This window comes from Protopterus annectens, chromosome 3.part0 (assembly GCF_019279795.1).
Source record: "Protopterus annectens isolate FY-2018-M chromosome 3.part0, PAN1.0, whole genome shotgun sequence".
NCBI classification, from domain to species: domain Eukaryota; kingdom Metazoa; phylum Chordata; order Ceratodontiformes; family Protopteridae; genus Protopterus; species Protopterus annectens.
This window is the reverse complement of record NC_056731.1, coordinates 11,739,373-11,756,022: the sequence shown is the minus strand read 5'-3', so window position 1 is coordinate 11,756,022 and position 16,650 is coordinate 11,739,373.

Sequence of the window (16,650 nt, the reverse complement as noted above, 5' to 3'; positions counted from 1 at the left end):
ATGAGTTAATATATGCATGTAAGTTGCAAACTGGAAATGTATATTAAAAAAATTGTCATGTAGCATATGTGAAAGTGATAGCATCTTATCATAATAACTGCCTTATCAATCATGTCATGGAATGTAAATAACACTGTAGGTATGGACAAAAACAAAGAATATTGGATTGTATTAAGAAGTGTAGGTGCAAATACCAATATTACATAAGACACACTTAGAAATGAGCATATGAAATTGGCAAATAAAGGATTCCAGAATGGTTAGTCCGGGACAAAGAAAAAGAGGGGAAATTATATTGATTGCAAGAGGGGCTCCAGTTGTGACAGAGGAGGAGAAGAAGGACAACATGGATAGAGCTGTGGTAATAAAGAATTATTGGCAAAGGAGTAGTATTACATTGCATCCATTTATATTCCACCTAAAACTATTATGGAGCTTAAGAGAATTATGTGAGAGATAATTAGCTTCCATCAGGAAATATTCCTGGGTTTGGACTGAAACCTGATATGCAATAGTGAATGCATCAGGGGACACAGAAAGGAAAATGTAGCAAAAGAGGGTAGATTAATAAAGAAATGTATGAAATTATTTGGAATGGAAGTTGGGAAATTACTGGCAGGAGCCCAGATAGAATTTGCATATTACATATCCATGGTATAATAACAGTGATAGATTAGGCAGAACATATTTCACACGATCATAGATATTTTATTGACATAACTATTTCAGATCTTGTGACAATGTGCCAATAAATACTAAGTTACAGATGTGGGATAATCAAGGAATATGATACTTTCCTACTTACCTATTTAAAAGGGATGGTTTTAAGGAATGGATAGTAAAAAATCAAGAGTTTCTAAGAAATATACAAATTTCTTAAGAAAGGAAAGCTGAGGAGTGAAATAAAATGCAAATATAGTGGAAATGAGAGAGAAATAGATATGGGAAAGAAGTAGAAAAAAACATTTAAGGGCTTATTAAAGGATAACATTTTGCAGATGAAGGGGAAGCTTATGGAACAAGAAGAGGAACGATTGTTTAGTGTTAAGGAGTGTTTGGATAATATGCATGAGTTTAGAAAGGTTACTGCTAAGCATGTATTTTTTTGATAACCACAGAGCACAAAAACTATTAGCACAATGACGCAGGCAATAGAAAATAGAAAGGGGTGTGGCCAACCTAAATAAGCTTATGACTAGAAAAATAACCACAGCCCTTAAAGAGGTATTAGAAAATTTCAGATATTCTATGAAAATGTGTATAGAGCAGAGGAATGGGCGGACCAAGAAAAGATGAAAATAAAAATATTTATGGATGACTTTAATATGTCAAGGTTATAGGAAGATGAGGCTCAAGCATTAGCAGCTAAGATGTGAGAAGATGAGATAAAATGGTGATATATAATCAATGAAAAGGGATATTTCTAGGAACCAGTGGCATTCCTACAGAAATCTGGAAGTTAAAAGGGGGAAAAGTTATAAAAATCTGGAAGGTTTGGTTTAACAATATTTTAAAAGGAGGGACAGTACCAACATCTTTGATAAAAGCTGATGTGGCTTTGCTACTCAAAGAAGGCAAAGACCTTTTAAATCCAACTTCTTACAGACCAGTTTCAAATATAAACTGTGATTATAAAGCATTTATGTCTACATTAGCAAAGAGAATTGCTAAGGTGTTGCAAAACTGAAAGATATGGATCAATGCAGTTTTGTAATGATCCAAAGGGAAGCAGAATGCAAGAAGACCTCAATTATTCTTAGTAGATCTTGATAAAGAAAAAGCATTCAAGAGACGTAGCAGAGCTTTTATGAGTAGAGGAATAGTAGCATTTTCATTTCCTGAGAGCATAATGAGATTAATTAGAAAGATATAAAAAGGGTAAGAGGCAAGAATCAAGATAGGAAGATAAGAGGGTTCCTCTCTGACAAGCTGGGTTTGAATACCGGAACCAGGCAGGAGTGTCCTCTTTCTTATTTGTTATTTGATTGGCAAAGAAAACAAGGGACTCACAAATTCAAGGGTATAACTGGTATGGTACTCAAAACAAATTAGCCTTATTTGCAGATGATATTACTTTGTATTTGATAAATCCAGAAATGGATATTTCAGTGTTTTCGAACATTTTGAAACAGTTTTGTTTACATGATATAAATAAATGTGGATAAACCACAAGTTATAGCAGCAACCTATGTTCCCACACATGAACTGGTTCAACAATACCCATATTTATGGGGACATGAGAAGATTAAGTATTTAGGTGTTTTGTTAAAAAGGATCCTATTATGACTTCCAAGATGGCTGAACATTGATCTACAGCTTAATTTCAGCTCTCCCAGTGTAAAAAAAGAAACTGAGAGATAAGAGCCAGTAACTCTGCCAGTTTTGCTAAATTAATTTAATGGCTAGTAAGTACACTGCCTGGATGCCAACAAGGAAGACTTTTAGAGAGCCTGAAAGAAAATCAACTAGAAAAGGTGAACAGAAAACACTGACTGGGAAGAATCATTCAGCTGTTCAGCAAAAATGATTTTAAGCTTAGTGCAGGACATGGCTTTCAGTAATCTAGAGGAAAAAATAAATCAAACATGCTCAGAGCTGATTAAAATAAACAAAACATTGAAAGAGTATATCAACTCAAATAAAAAAGGCTGGAAAAAATGAAGAAGCTTCAGATCACTATTCAGATGAACTGATAAAACTGCAAAAATCAGAGGTTGAAATGAAGAAAAGGCTTACTGAGTATGAGTCTGCTCAAGAAGAGCTGTTTCAAAAAATGGAAGAGTTAGAGTACAAATCATGCAGGGAAGATCTGAGATTTTCTGCTATACCAAGGAAACTGGAAGGAGTAGATTGTGTTAATTTTATGAAAACACAAATAAGTAACTGGACTGGTATACCACAGCAGGATTTGTTAATTGAAAGGGTACACCATATGTATGCTCCAAACCTGGCCATGAGAAAGCAGCCAAGACCAGTATTAGTAAAGATGCAATCACACCAGTAGAAAGAGTTGATCCTAACAAAACTGTGGCAGAAAGGCAAAGTAATAAAACTTGGAGATAGAGTGTTTGTTGAAAATGATTAGTCACTGTACACTAGGCAGAAGAGAAGTAAATTTATCCCAGCAATCAGGGAATGTTAAGAGGCAGGTATGAGATTCAAGCTGCTGTACCCAGATGTCTTCAGAATATTTTTTTTCCTGGAGGATCAAAGTAATTTTTGAAGCAGAACAAGCTAAGGAGGAAATAGTAAGGTTTGTCCAACAAAAAGTGAGTCATCAAACAGAAGGGGACTCTACTTCTTATTCTTCTGATAATAAAGCTCATAAAGAGACTTTGCTAGTGAAACCTTTTTGAGTGTTCCAAAGGAAAATGCTTGCTTGATAAAAAAAAAAAAACACAGGACTTGACTAGAAGAATAGGGAGTACCTTGGACTCGAACCGGAGTCTAGGGTTGAGAGATGGAGATGAACAGGAAGAATACTAGCAGCACTGAAACTAGTGAATAAATGAGATAGTATAAAACATCAGTTGGTTTATAAAAAAAGTGGAAAGACTGGACTTGTTTTGACTTTGTTAAACTTGTGAGTAATTGAAACACACACACACCCCACTTCATATGATTAATGCTTCTAAGGACATTAAAGAGAAAGGGAAAATAGTAATTGTAAATAAAAAATGTTTTCCTTAATAATATTTGTATAAAACATTTCATGATATAAATTGCAGTTATTGTTGTATGTGTAAAGACACTAAAGTAAACACTTACATTTTTTCTTCTTTTTAGTTTTAAGAAACAAAAGCATTATGATGTAAAAAGAGATGAAAGGCTGGCCAAAACATGTTTAAGTTAATATGCTGTAATTTTTGATTGTTGAGGTGGATGGGGTGGGGTGTAAAAGTGCATAGATTATAGTATATGTATTGCTGATATGTTTTCTCTTACTTTTGCTTAGGTGAAGGTCTGGATTAAGGACATTTGCTTAATCTAGTAACAAATTTTTGTAATCAAGTAAATAAGAGAACACTGAATGTAATTAAACATTTTTCTTTTAGCTAATAAATGTTCAGTGTTAGTTGAGAAGTCTGTAGCTGAGGGCAGTTGTACATTTTCTTCTTATGTTTCCATTGAGACAAGCTGATTACAGTGACAGATATTAAAAGCCAGAGCAATTTTAAGGCTAAAAGTTAATGTTTTCTGAAAGCATATAAGCTGTTTGCCACATCAGGGAGGGGAATAAAGATAAGACAAAAAAGACAGCAATTAGTGTAAGTAGGAGCACAGGCTGTACATGTGTCTTAGCATGGATAACCTTAATTTTAGGTTATTTAATGCCTAGGGGTGTAGCTGTTGATTTGGGACAATTGTTTCTATCAGAGAGTTAAACTTCATTATTTGAAGATGTACACAGTTTTATGTATTTGTTTTATATTAATATGTTCTGAGGTGTTCTGGGGGTTTTCATTAAAAAAAGTCTTGTAAAATGTGACATAGGTTTAATTGAAGATGACAATAAACATCAGATCAACCTGTCAAATACTAATGGTTGTATCTAACACAAAAGCTAAAAAAAGACATTTAAAAAAGCTGTCATATATAGTAGATAGGAATAATAAGTAACTTATTTTCATAATGGTTGCACTGTCCATATTGTTTTGGAATGTGAATGGTCTCACAGGTATAGACAAAAATTTTAGAGTACTGAATTATATTAAGAAATGCAAAGTGAAAATAGCAATGCTACAAGAGGCACATTTGGAAAAAGGCAATCATGTGAATTTGATAAAGAAATGATTTCAGGATGGATATTCAACAGAATATCAGGAACAAAGGAAAAGGGGAATACTTATACTAATTGCTGAAGGAGCGTCAATAGCTATTAAAGAGGAAAAGGATAATAATGGTAGATTTGTAATGGTAAGGGGCTACTGGCAAGGGAGAGGGATTATGCTGGCCTTTATTTATATTACAGCTAAAACTGCTATTATACATCTTAAGAAAAGTTGGGGAGAAATAATCAGCTTTCAGCAGGGAATATGATTTATAGGTGGGGACTTGAATTTGATTTTCAACAATGAGTATGTATCTGGGGGACCAAGAAGGGAAAAAGTAACACAAGAGGATAGATTTCTGAAGAATTTTTGAAAGTATTTGGTATGGAATATGTGAATTTGGTACTAGGAATTCAGAGAGCATTTACATATTATTCTCCAAGGTGCAGTTACTGGGCTAGACTAGATAGAAATTATATTTTAGAAGAACATGTGCATTTAATTGAAAGCTTCTGCACTCATCCAATAATTATTTCAGATCATTTGCCAATAACAGCTAAGATAAAATGCAGAGTAATGAAGTAAAAATGAAACACTGGCACTTTCTACCTCCCTGTTAAAAGGAGAGGAATTAAAGGAATGGGCAGTGGAAATTCTGTTAGAAAGTATAGCTAGTGAGTGGGATAAAATGAAATTGGAGTTTAAAAGCAGTGTAAAAATTAAATAAAAAGTGATACGGTTAAGAAGTGACAAGAATTATTTAGAGGAGCCAACAAAGGTTAATGCATTACAGAAAAAGGAGAATTTCACAGAACAAGAAGAGGTACAACTGCAGAGTGCTAAAGATAAAATAAGGGAGTGTCTGGATAATATGCATGAGTTTAGAAAGATTGCTGTTAAGTTACTGTTTTTTTTTAAACAAATCTAGAGCACAAAAGCTTTTAGCACAACAACTTGGGCAACAGAAAGATGAATGTGTTGTCGCCAAACTTAAGGAGCTTATAAGAAGAAAAATAACTGGATATCTTGTAGAAGTATTAGATATATTCCAATAATTTTATGAACATTTATATAAAGCAGAGATATGCTGAAATAAAGAAAAAGCAGAAATGGAAATATGTATGGAAGACTGAAGTATGCTAAGGTTGGAGGTAGATGAGGTTCAGCAATTAATAGTTAAGATAGGAGGAGATGAGATAAAATGGTGATGCATAATCAATCTGCAGGAAAGTCTCCAGGAATAGATGGTATTTCTGTTGAAGTTTGGAAGCTAGGAAGGAAGAAAGCAATAAAGATCTGGAAGGATTTGTTTAACAGTATTTTAAAATGAAGTAAAGCACCGATATCCTGGAAGAAAGCTTTGGTGGCTGTAATAGCTAAAGACAGTAAAGACCAATCAGACCCAGCTTCATATAGACCCATTTCAATTTCAAACTATGATTATAAAGTGTTAATATTTATAATACCTAAAAGAATGGCAAACGTGTTGCTAAAACTGATAGATAAGGAACAATGTTGCTTTGTGGAGGGGAGGCAAACATTTGACAACATTAACGGAACAATAATGATCCAGAAGGAAGCAAATGTAAGAAATAGCACTGTTGTTTTGGGTCTTTGTGCAGAGAAAGCATTCCACAGAACAAGCTGGGATTTTATGAGTAGGGCAATGGAAGTATCTGCATTCCCTGATATATTAATAAAGTTAATTAGGAGGATATATGAGGGATTAGAAGCAAAAATTAAAGTGGGAGGATTCCACTCTAAGTTGTGTCTGAACAGAGGAACCAGGCAGGGGTATTCTTTTTTCTCTTTGTTAATTGTATTATATTTACAGCCACTGCCAAAGAAAACAGGGGGCTCAGAAATTCAAAGATATAATTGATATAGTAATCAAGAAAAGTTGGCTTTATTTGCAGATGATCTTATTGTGTACCTGGTAAAACCAGAAAATGACATATCAGTGTTGTGGAACTTTCTGGGTCAGTTTCATGTCTTTTTGGGATATTCAGTTTATGAAGATAAAACAAAGGCTATAGCTGTGAACTATATACCCACACATAAATTGGTTCAGCAATACTCATATTTATGGGGGCACAATAAAATGAAGCATTTAGGGGTATGGGTTAGAAAGGATTCTGTTATGACAGCTCAGGATATGTGGAAAGAGACTAAAATAAAGAAACTGGAAAGATACAAGCAGTAAAAATGTCTTAGTCCCTTTAGTTTTATGCACAGATCAGGAATTTTTTTTTTTATCAACCAGAGAAGTTGTGTTTAGTAATTAATAAAGAGATGAAAGATTTCATCTGGGTGGGCAAGAGAGCAATGGTCAAGTTGGATAAGTTGATCCTTCCAATAGAAGAAGGTGGTTTAGGATTATCTGGTTTGAAGGGATATTTTAGAGCTAAATAGGAACAAAGGAAAAGGAGAACACATACTAATTACTAGAGGAGCTCAAATTGTGAAATAAATAACACAAGCAGAAAGGTATAATTCAAAGTGGAAAGGAATAATGCTAAGCTATGGGGTAATTCAAGAAATAAGAAAAGAGTGGGCTTTTGGATGCAGATTCTTAAAGAGAGTAACAACAGACATACAGAATCGTATATCCATAAAGTAAGAAACAGTATTCTAAGAACTGCAAGAGAATGCAGAAAAGAGATTATGATGATAGGGATTACTGCAATTAGGGGTACAGAGAATAGGCAAGAGGGCCTGAAATTTCCTGGAGAAAACTGGCAAAGGAACCAAGGTAGAGGGAACAAATAACGAGAGAAGAAAAAGTAATAGAATGGGAAGAGGCCAATAAGACATTTGGACTGCAGGCTAGAGATTGCCTCCTCTGTCAGGGACTGATATCACAGTACAGGCAAAGAGAAAGGGATAGGGGAACCCTAAGTGAAAGACATGCTCTGGTAGAGTTTTTAATTGACTCTAGAACAGAAGCTACTGTTAAAAAAGGGATAATTAGTAGGGCATATAAATTATTGCACAATAAATACAGGAATCAATCAGAAGAGGTTAGAAAAGATTTGGAAGAGAGATTGGATAAGCAATTCACAAGAAAACAATGTGTATGGCTCCCAGATATGCAACAAAGTCTAGAACATCTGGAATTTTTGCTTGGAAGTGTTTGCATAGCCATTTTATACCCCAGGTAGACATCAAAGAATTTTTTCTCCAGTATTTGGCAAATTTTGGATGTGTGATGGGGAAGAAAGGGATAACTGGAAATGTATGTTTTGGGAGTGTAGTGAGTTGACAGGCTTTAAAAATTCCCTACAGAGTTCTCTGTCAGAAATATTGGGTGAGCAAATGGATGCAACTAAGGAAATTATTTTTTTATCTAGAGTACAGGATCTGAACTGCCTAGGCATTGTAAGGCCTTGTAAAGTTTAATTCTGGCGGCTGCCAAACAGGTAATTACTAGAAAATGAAAATCAAAGTCTAAACCAACCATATGTGAAGTAGTGAATATTGCAACAGAGATAAACTAACTGGAATTAAGATATTTAGAAAAGGATAAGAACAAATTACATAGAAAAATGGAAATTGTGAGAACAACACATGCAGAATAATGTTTTGGGGGAAAACTGATGTTTAAGGAAAGGCAAAAATTGAGCAATTTATGTAATGTTGGATTGATAATTGTACAAAAGAATATATGTGATGTATAATATTTGTAACTGTGAACATGTTAATATGGTTTGTTTTCCTTTATATAAATACGATTGCCTATGTCATAATTATAATTCAATAAAGGTATTAAAATAAAAAGGAATCTATTATGGCAGCTAGGGATATCTAGGAAAAAAAAAGATAATATAAAAATTGAGAAGTTGGAAGCTGTTGACTATGGATGTAGATAGTAAAATACAAACAGTGAACATGATTATAGTCCTTTTAGTATTATGTACAGGTCAGACATTTTCTTATCAACCATAGGAGAAGCTGTGCACTCTTCAGACCTCATTGTTAGCAGCCTGGACCCCAGTACCCAATGTCTGTGCTGGGTCTACAAGCTAATTTCCAAACTCTCTGGACTTACTCCATCTTTTGCTTGGGCAAGTTATGGCTCCTGAGGGTGTTTTGGGGGCTCGGCTCATCTGTGCTTCTGTCATCATTTTTTTTATGATCTACCCACTTTCCTTTCCCATCCACCATGCTTGTTTTTATGTCTAAGGGCAATGCCTCTCTTTAAACTATCTCCACCCCTTAAGGGGCATATCAGTGAGCATCTTTCCACCTTTCCCTGCCTCTCTCTCAGTTGCTAAAACCATTAATTGAGCCTGGGTTGGCTGGGCCTATTCAGGAATTTATCTCTCTACTGCACAATAACAGCTCTAAACTGAATACTTGCTAAGACAGAAATCATATATCTATCATGAGTACAAAAGGAAAAAATGTTGCAATTCTTTGTTATCTCCTCATGTCACTATGCAATATGTGATGTTAATAAAGATGCTAAAAATTAAGTTTTAATAATGAGAATTGTTAGAAACATTTCAGCCAAATGATTCTGAATTTGGTATTGTTGAAAACATTCAAAAATTAAACACTTTACTGATACTTACACACACACATACACACACATACACACACACACACACACACACACACACACACACACACACACACACACACACACACACACACACACACACACATATATATATATATATATATATATATATATATATATATATATATATATATATACTGCTTTCACTATTAATAAATCATAGCACATTGTCAGTTGCTAAACTTATTTGTAATTGCATCACTTAACTGCTCAGATCAGAATAAAGGTTCTCATGTCTGTTACGTACTCTAAGACAAAAGCAGGAAATGAATTCACATTTGAAAGATTTGCGTAGCATATGCAGTAACAGTACATACAGCAGACTGAAACTTTTTCAGCAGGAGCCCCTGTTAGGTAATTGGTGATGCTACCTCATCATTTCCCTTCACCACATGATGAAGCCAAACATCTTTCCTTCAGTAATATTCCACAGCTTGTTGATAGAGAGATACATACAAATAGCTGGATGTATAAGGCAGCTTGCATTATATCAAACCATTCTGTATCACATCATCACATTCATGAATGCAAAGTTCAGTGGTTTTGTCTCTGTAACTTGTACTAACCAGTCTGCACATGTAAAGGTTACCTCATTCCACAATGTATGAAAGAACAACATTTGTGCTCTGAAATGAAATAACGTATGACAACGCATTAGCATATTTAGTATAAGGGATAAATTACAGGTAAACTTTATGGTCACCGGAGATCTGACAAGAATATATGGGCACTGTGAGTAGGGATGCAAATCTAGGAGAAACATTATCACAGAAATAAATGCATTTCTCATTTTATTACCCTTTACAAGATGATGTGAACCTTAGCTACAGTATTAATACAGGTTTTGCAAAAATATTATTACTTTTTACAAACTTCCTAGAATAACCATATGCAATAATAGTGCTATGAACCACAAAACAGACAAGTCTCTCATGTCAAAAAAAAAACCAAAAACATTTTTTAGGATGAATGTGCACTTTTGTGGTGTGAAATAAAGTACCTCTTACACTAACCATTAGTTTGAAAATATGCTATTAATCCTCATTTAAGTTGTGTAACATGCCAGCTCATAATACAAAATGCAATGCTATGTTTCTTATCAGCATACATAAATAAATAAATACAAATAAAAGTAAATCAGTACCATTGTAAAATAAATAAAGAAATTTGAATGTGTGCATGCTGTGTTTTGCTAAACATGTTAAATTTATAACTGTTTGTGGGGAGTCCAGCATATTGGCTAGTGGCCATGCACTTAGGTATGTCTCTTTTCTCATGATCATACTGCATTTATTGTTATCAACATGATTGGTAGTTAGTATAATACTCATATGTGGGTTTAATTCAATTGACCAAACTGTCAAAAGTTTGAGCACCTGAAATACTGTGTAAAGAGTTTGAAAATCAACTTTTCAAACATTGCTGATATTTGGATATGTTGGATTACAGTGCAGCGGGGAACAGGACTTTCCCCACTGTAGTACAATCTCATTGTTGGCATATATAAGTAGCAGGGGATGTAGAGGTACAGGGTGGGCTTGCCCCCTGTAAAAAATAGTCTTTCTTTTATTATTTTTTAGAATATCTGTTATTAAAACTTTTTCAGTCTTTGTATTTCAAACTTTTTTTATTTCTAATTGTTTAGATTTTTTATAGTTTGAGCACTTGTCATATACTGTTTATATATATATATATATATATATATATATATATATATATATATATATATATATATATATATATATAAATATATGTGTGTGAGTGTGTGTGTGTGTGTGTGTGTGTGTGTGTGTGTGTGTGTGTGTGTGTGTCTGCATGTGTGGGAGGATGGTTCTAACACTTACCCTGTCTTAGTGAAAAACTGTATATAGCTCCATCTATCAAGGCTTGCAGCTCAAACATTCTTCTGACAGACATGATGGCCAACAAGAACAAGGTCTTCTAAGACAAAAATAAGCTATTGAAGGAATGGAACTTGTTGAAAAGGAAACCATTGTAGCTTCTCTATATTACAAAATCTGAGTCCCTAGAAAGACAGATGAGTTTCGCAGGTGGTCTCAGTTAACAAAGTTCCTTCCAGAACTTTGTTGAGTGGGATGACAGGGGAGGATCTATATTGAACTATACTGTAGTAGCTGACAAACACACTTTCACTGACATATACTATAAATCATTTTGAAAATTCTTGGCTATGCGTTTCAGAATAATAAGTGCAGGGGTGGCCGGAGGCTCCATCTCATTATTTAAGTACCAAATGAAGAATCTCTTCTATTTAGGTAAGTCTTCTTAGATATGGGCTTCTTACCGTCCTGCAAACCATGCACCACTTCTTACAAGACGTGGTTCCTGAATGGGTCTTACCTGAGGTTCATGTAGCTAACCTGAAAATGTTTAGACCTATGTATGTTATGGACCCCTTCACTGAGTCAATAGTGTACAGATCCTTCAGAGTGATAATATCCACTATCTGACTATTTCAAATAATTGGGAAAACTAGGGTTATGCGAGTGGAGATAATATCACCAATTGTGCCTTTTTTCCTTTGCTGCTTTTAAAAGTATCCTTGGAATTAGAGGAAATGATGGCAATTCCTACAGCAGACTCATGCTCCAGGGGACTGAAAAGGCATTCACTATCCAGGATTCTCTACACAAGTTTCTGGTACACAGTTTTTTTTAGTCTGGGATTGTCATGTGAAGTGGCAAAGTCTGTCTCTGAAACCTACCCCCTTTGTACAAAATTTAGAAGTATCTGCTTCTCCAAGTTTTTCCCATGAAGGTTGGAAAAGGGCCTGCCTAGTAAATTCAAGTTGGTGATAAAGTATGTAGCTTGGAGGTGGAGGCCTTGCCTGAGGTCAGACGTCATGTCATAATAGCTAACCTGCACAGCAGATAAGACTAGGTCTTTCCTTATTTCCTCAGGTGCCACATCACAATGACATTGTGTTTCTCTGTTTTCTATATCCCTGAATGCCATACTCTCTTGAGTATTCATAACACATAAATTAGGGACATTTTCTCATTTACATTTGCAGGATTCTCCAGATGCCATATGGTCAGCTTTCTATACACTTTCAACTAGCATATATGTGCCATGAAGTCTGTGGTTTCTCTGGTTAAAACTTTGGAGCTATCTGGCATTACAAATGGTATCCCTGGGACAGCACTTGACAGGTTCACTACCTGAACTACTTTTTGATTGCAAGGATGAGAAGGATATCTTTCCACATAGGGTGATGGCCCTGCTTTCATAAAAAAGTATCAAGTGACACTGTATTTACATCATGTGGGGATATGGCCTAGAGAATCTTAAAAATTAGGGCAGATGTGTGACCCAACATCTTCAAAAATACAATTTCTATTAAAGACATTGTTTGTGCTACTCAGACAAGGAATTAATTCATAAGCAGAAACTTTCTCCTAAGGTTGTGCTTTTGTGTCTAACACTACCGCTAATAATATCTTGCTGGTGTTAGGCAGGATTTTAAAAGCTGAGAGACACACTACAGTAGATAAGGCCTCAGCAACCTCTTTCCTGCCTGTTTCTTCTGAAAAGCAATTCTTTGAATTGTTCTGCCTAGGCAGCCTACAGTTAAAGGGGTTCTGCTTACTGAAATCATTTCTGCTGAATTAGTGTTCTCCTTCTCTTCAGATTTTGTAAAAATATATATGGAAAGAGATGCAAAAATCAATTCCTTATTCAAAGAAGTACTTAACATTTTCTAGTTAGGACTGGACCTAAGTAACATGGTGTTTGTGGTTGCCTCCCTTCAGTCTACACATTTACGGCATCATAGATGGGCATCTATGGCATCATAGCCACAGTTAATGGCATGTACCCCAAATGCTAGACTGTGTGAGCTATTATGAAAAGTCATTCTCCTAAGGCTTTATCTGTGTATACAAGGGCCATATCCTAGTTTCAGGATATCTCCTTGATAATATATCTCTTGTTTGACAATTTAAAATTCTAATCCCTAGGGTAGGTGAGCTATATATTGTCTTGCTATACTCTGAAAGTATCCTGCTTTCTCTATCACTGGAGAGGATGTTGAGCCCTGTTACTAATTTTCCAAGGATGCCAGAGCAGGGTCTGTTACTAGTAAAATCTGCTTTTTTGGGGAGGGGGCTAAGAGTCTGGTTCAAGAGAGGTTTTCTCAAATGCATCCTCAAAAAGTTGCATGGCATGTGAAATAGCTATGACCCGGCTTATTCCATTTTAAAAGTTTTAGCTTTCTCTTATGAGTATTTGATTGTTCTTTGACTCTGCATCAAATCTCTCAACTGTCCAGATTTTCACACAATGGCCACATTTTTGCCTCATATCATTGGTTTATTCCTCATAACATTTGTGGTTTTCTGGATTTTTGTGGCAAATCTGTGAGGACAGCATTCACTAAATAATGACAGGCATTTGAGTTCCAGACTTCATATCCTTCAGAAATGCATGGTGACATAAGACCATTTATTTTAACAAATTTCTAAGTTTATGAGAGCAATATATAAAATCTGTCACTATGTTTGTGGCTTTGTCCCCCCATTATTTTTTGGCTTTGTCCATATTTTTTGTGCTAAGAGTTTGAGAGGTGTGCTCTGCATTTGAAATGCTCTATCTTAAGATTGTTTTCTTCCAAAAAGGAAATATCCTTGGGCAGGAGCCTGAGAAAGCAGTATCATTCTCATGTGTTCAGTAGGGAATGCAGCTGACCAAATAGTCCAGGCCCTTCTCTTCATCCAAGTAAAAGTTTGACCTGTCAGGCATGGAGAGGTCTGGGATCTCTCGATCTTGGCTGGTGGACCAAACCTGGGGTAAGGGATTTAGCTGCCTTGGGAAGTTTACCTACCTGCCAGGCCTCCATGTACTCTTTGGTGTATTGTTTATAGTCAGAAGAGGTGAGAATTTGCTCAGATGTCAGTCCATTGCTTAGACATCTTTCCTTCAGCAAGTAGTGAGAGCAGGCCATGAAATAGCTCCCGCACATTTCTTCTAAGAGCTGATATGGTTGGAGCCTTTCCAGGACTTCTGCTCATATAGAGCTGTCTAAATATTCAGGGGAGATAACTATCCCTGAGGAACTATTTAGAGGTTAGTGCCTGTCTGACACTACCTGTAGACAACTGGAGACTGGCATCTGGCTTTGGTGTAGAAGTTTGTGTACATGAGTCCTGGCTGACTAAGGAAGCATACATCTAACTGTTTGCCTCCATATGGGCTAATTTAGGTGGAGAACTGGAACTTTAAGTAGTTGAACCAAGGTCCAAGCAAGGCTATATGTCTTGGAGGCTGACACCCTCAGGCCCCCATGGGACTCGTGGGGTCACTAAAGTTTCATAGCCTCTGCCTCTGCCCACAGATTCCTTAATGATAAGCTTCTTAGGCTGTTCCATTTTCCTTTGCTATGTTTCTATGTTGGTGATTTTTTTTTATTTAAATCTGCTGGTGGATTTTCTTAATCTAGGGGTAGGGCAGGCATTTGTTGGTCCAACACTAAATGTTTTTGTGCTCTGGGAAAGCCTGAATGTTTGGATCATAGCAGAACAGTGCATTTTTGCTAAAAATATTACATTGCTCACAGAAAGAAAGGGATTTTTTTCCCCAAGCATGAAAGTCTTCAAGGAAGACTATCTCTCACAAACATGCATGCTGATGATGTTTTATGGGGACGTCATGGGCCTTAGAAAAAAATGTTAAAAAATTGGAGTAATTATTTCAAAATATAGCACCAGTTCAGCAATCAGACATAACTTAAGTCAAATCAGTAATTAGAAAAAAAAGGTTTTCAAAACTGTGTAGCAGAGAGACTTATGACTAAAGCTTCTTGCAACAAATTGCATTTGGATGAAAATAAGCATACACATAATTTAACAAATCACACCACACATTTCCTTGGAAGAAAAGGCCACAGCCATGTATTTATTATGCCAATCAAACTGAATTATGTTTCATATCAGTGCCAGATCAGAAGTCAACACCAACTGGACCAAATCAATGCCAGCCATAAATATTTAGATATGTGCAAAGAAAGATCCAGATCATAGTCAAATGGGGTCCTTGGCAGGGTAATGGATCATCACCCCCACACCCATTCCAGTGTTCCATTACTTGGCTATTTCTCCCCATTTACCATAAACACTGTTCAAAACTGTCAGTGTGCATATGGTTTTCTTTCTTACTTCTACAATGATTAGAGATATTTAAAACTTTTATTTCAATTTTTATAGCACAAACACTAATTGTTATTTGCTAAACAAAACAAAACAATACAGTCTCACAATGAAAACAGACTTAGCATAAACAGTAAGCTTCAGTGCCCTTGAAACTCACATTCATTGAAATGGCTTTGAAACCCACATTCAAAGAAAATGCATCTGGCCAGTGGTGGATTAAGTTTACCTTTGGGCTATTTTCAAACCATAGGCCCCTTGCACACATTTTAGAACTATACATACATGCATGTATTCCTGTTTACACCATTCTGATTGTATTAAATTATATTTTTTGGTATAATAAATACAGCACCATTTGTTAGAGTCTGTTTTAAATTTGAAAGTTTGAACATTTTTCCAGTAAACAATAAAACAAAACATATGAACCAATAATGACATAACTACCCATTACAGAACATTTCAACCACAAAAGGTCACTCAAACATCAGTCATTACAATCTGCCAATATTAGTCAATATACATAATCTCTGCAGAAAAAAAAAGTTGCCTGAATAATTCCAAATTAGAAATCTGTAATTAATAAAGAGGTTGCTCCTGGCAAGCAACTTTACATTTCAGTGTTTCATGCAGAAATTCAGTGCCAGCTGCCCTTGAAGAATAAATTGTGTGCATATTACATTTTAAAAAAATGGTAAACTGGCAATATTGCAATAGGGAATTGCTGTCAAACTGGAAAATGGTTCAACGTTACTAGGCATCTCATCCAAAGGAGGACACACTCAGGAGTGCAGCAACTCCACCGCCACCCCCTTAAAGGGCACTATAATATAAGTACTCCATCTACATGGTGTAAGAGTAGAACCCACAGCCTTCTGCAATAAAAGCAAATACGCTACCTGTTGTGCTACTAACACTGCTTTCTAAATTTATAGTACAAACAAGTATTGATAATGGCTATTTGCTAATCAAAACAGTTACAAATTGAAAACTGACGTAGCATGAGCAACAGTAAACTTCTCTTCCCTTGAAACTCAATATTCCTCAAAATTGCATAGAAACTCATCATTATTTGAAAATGCACAGAAACTCAACAGTCCTTGAAAGTGCACCTGTTAATCACATTTTGGTA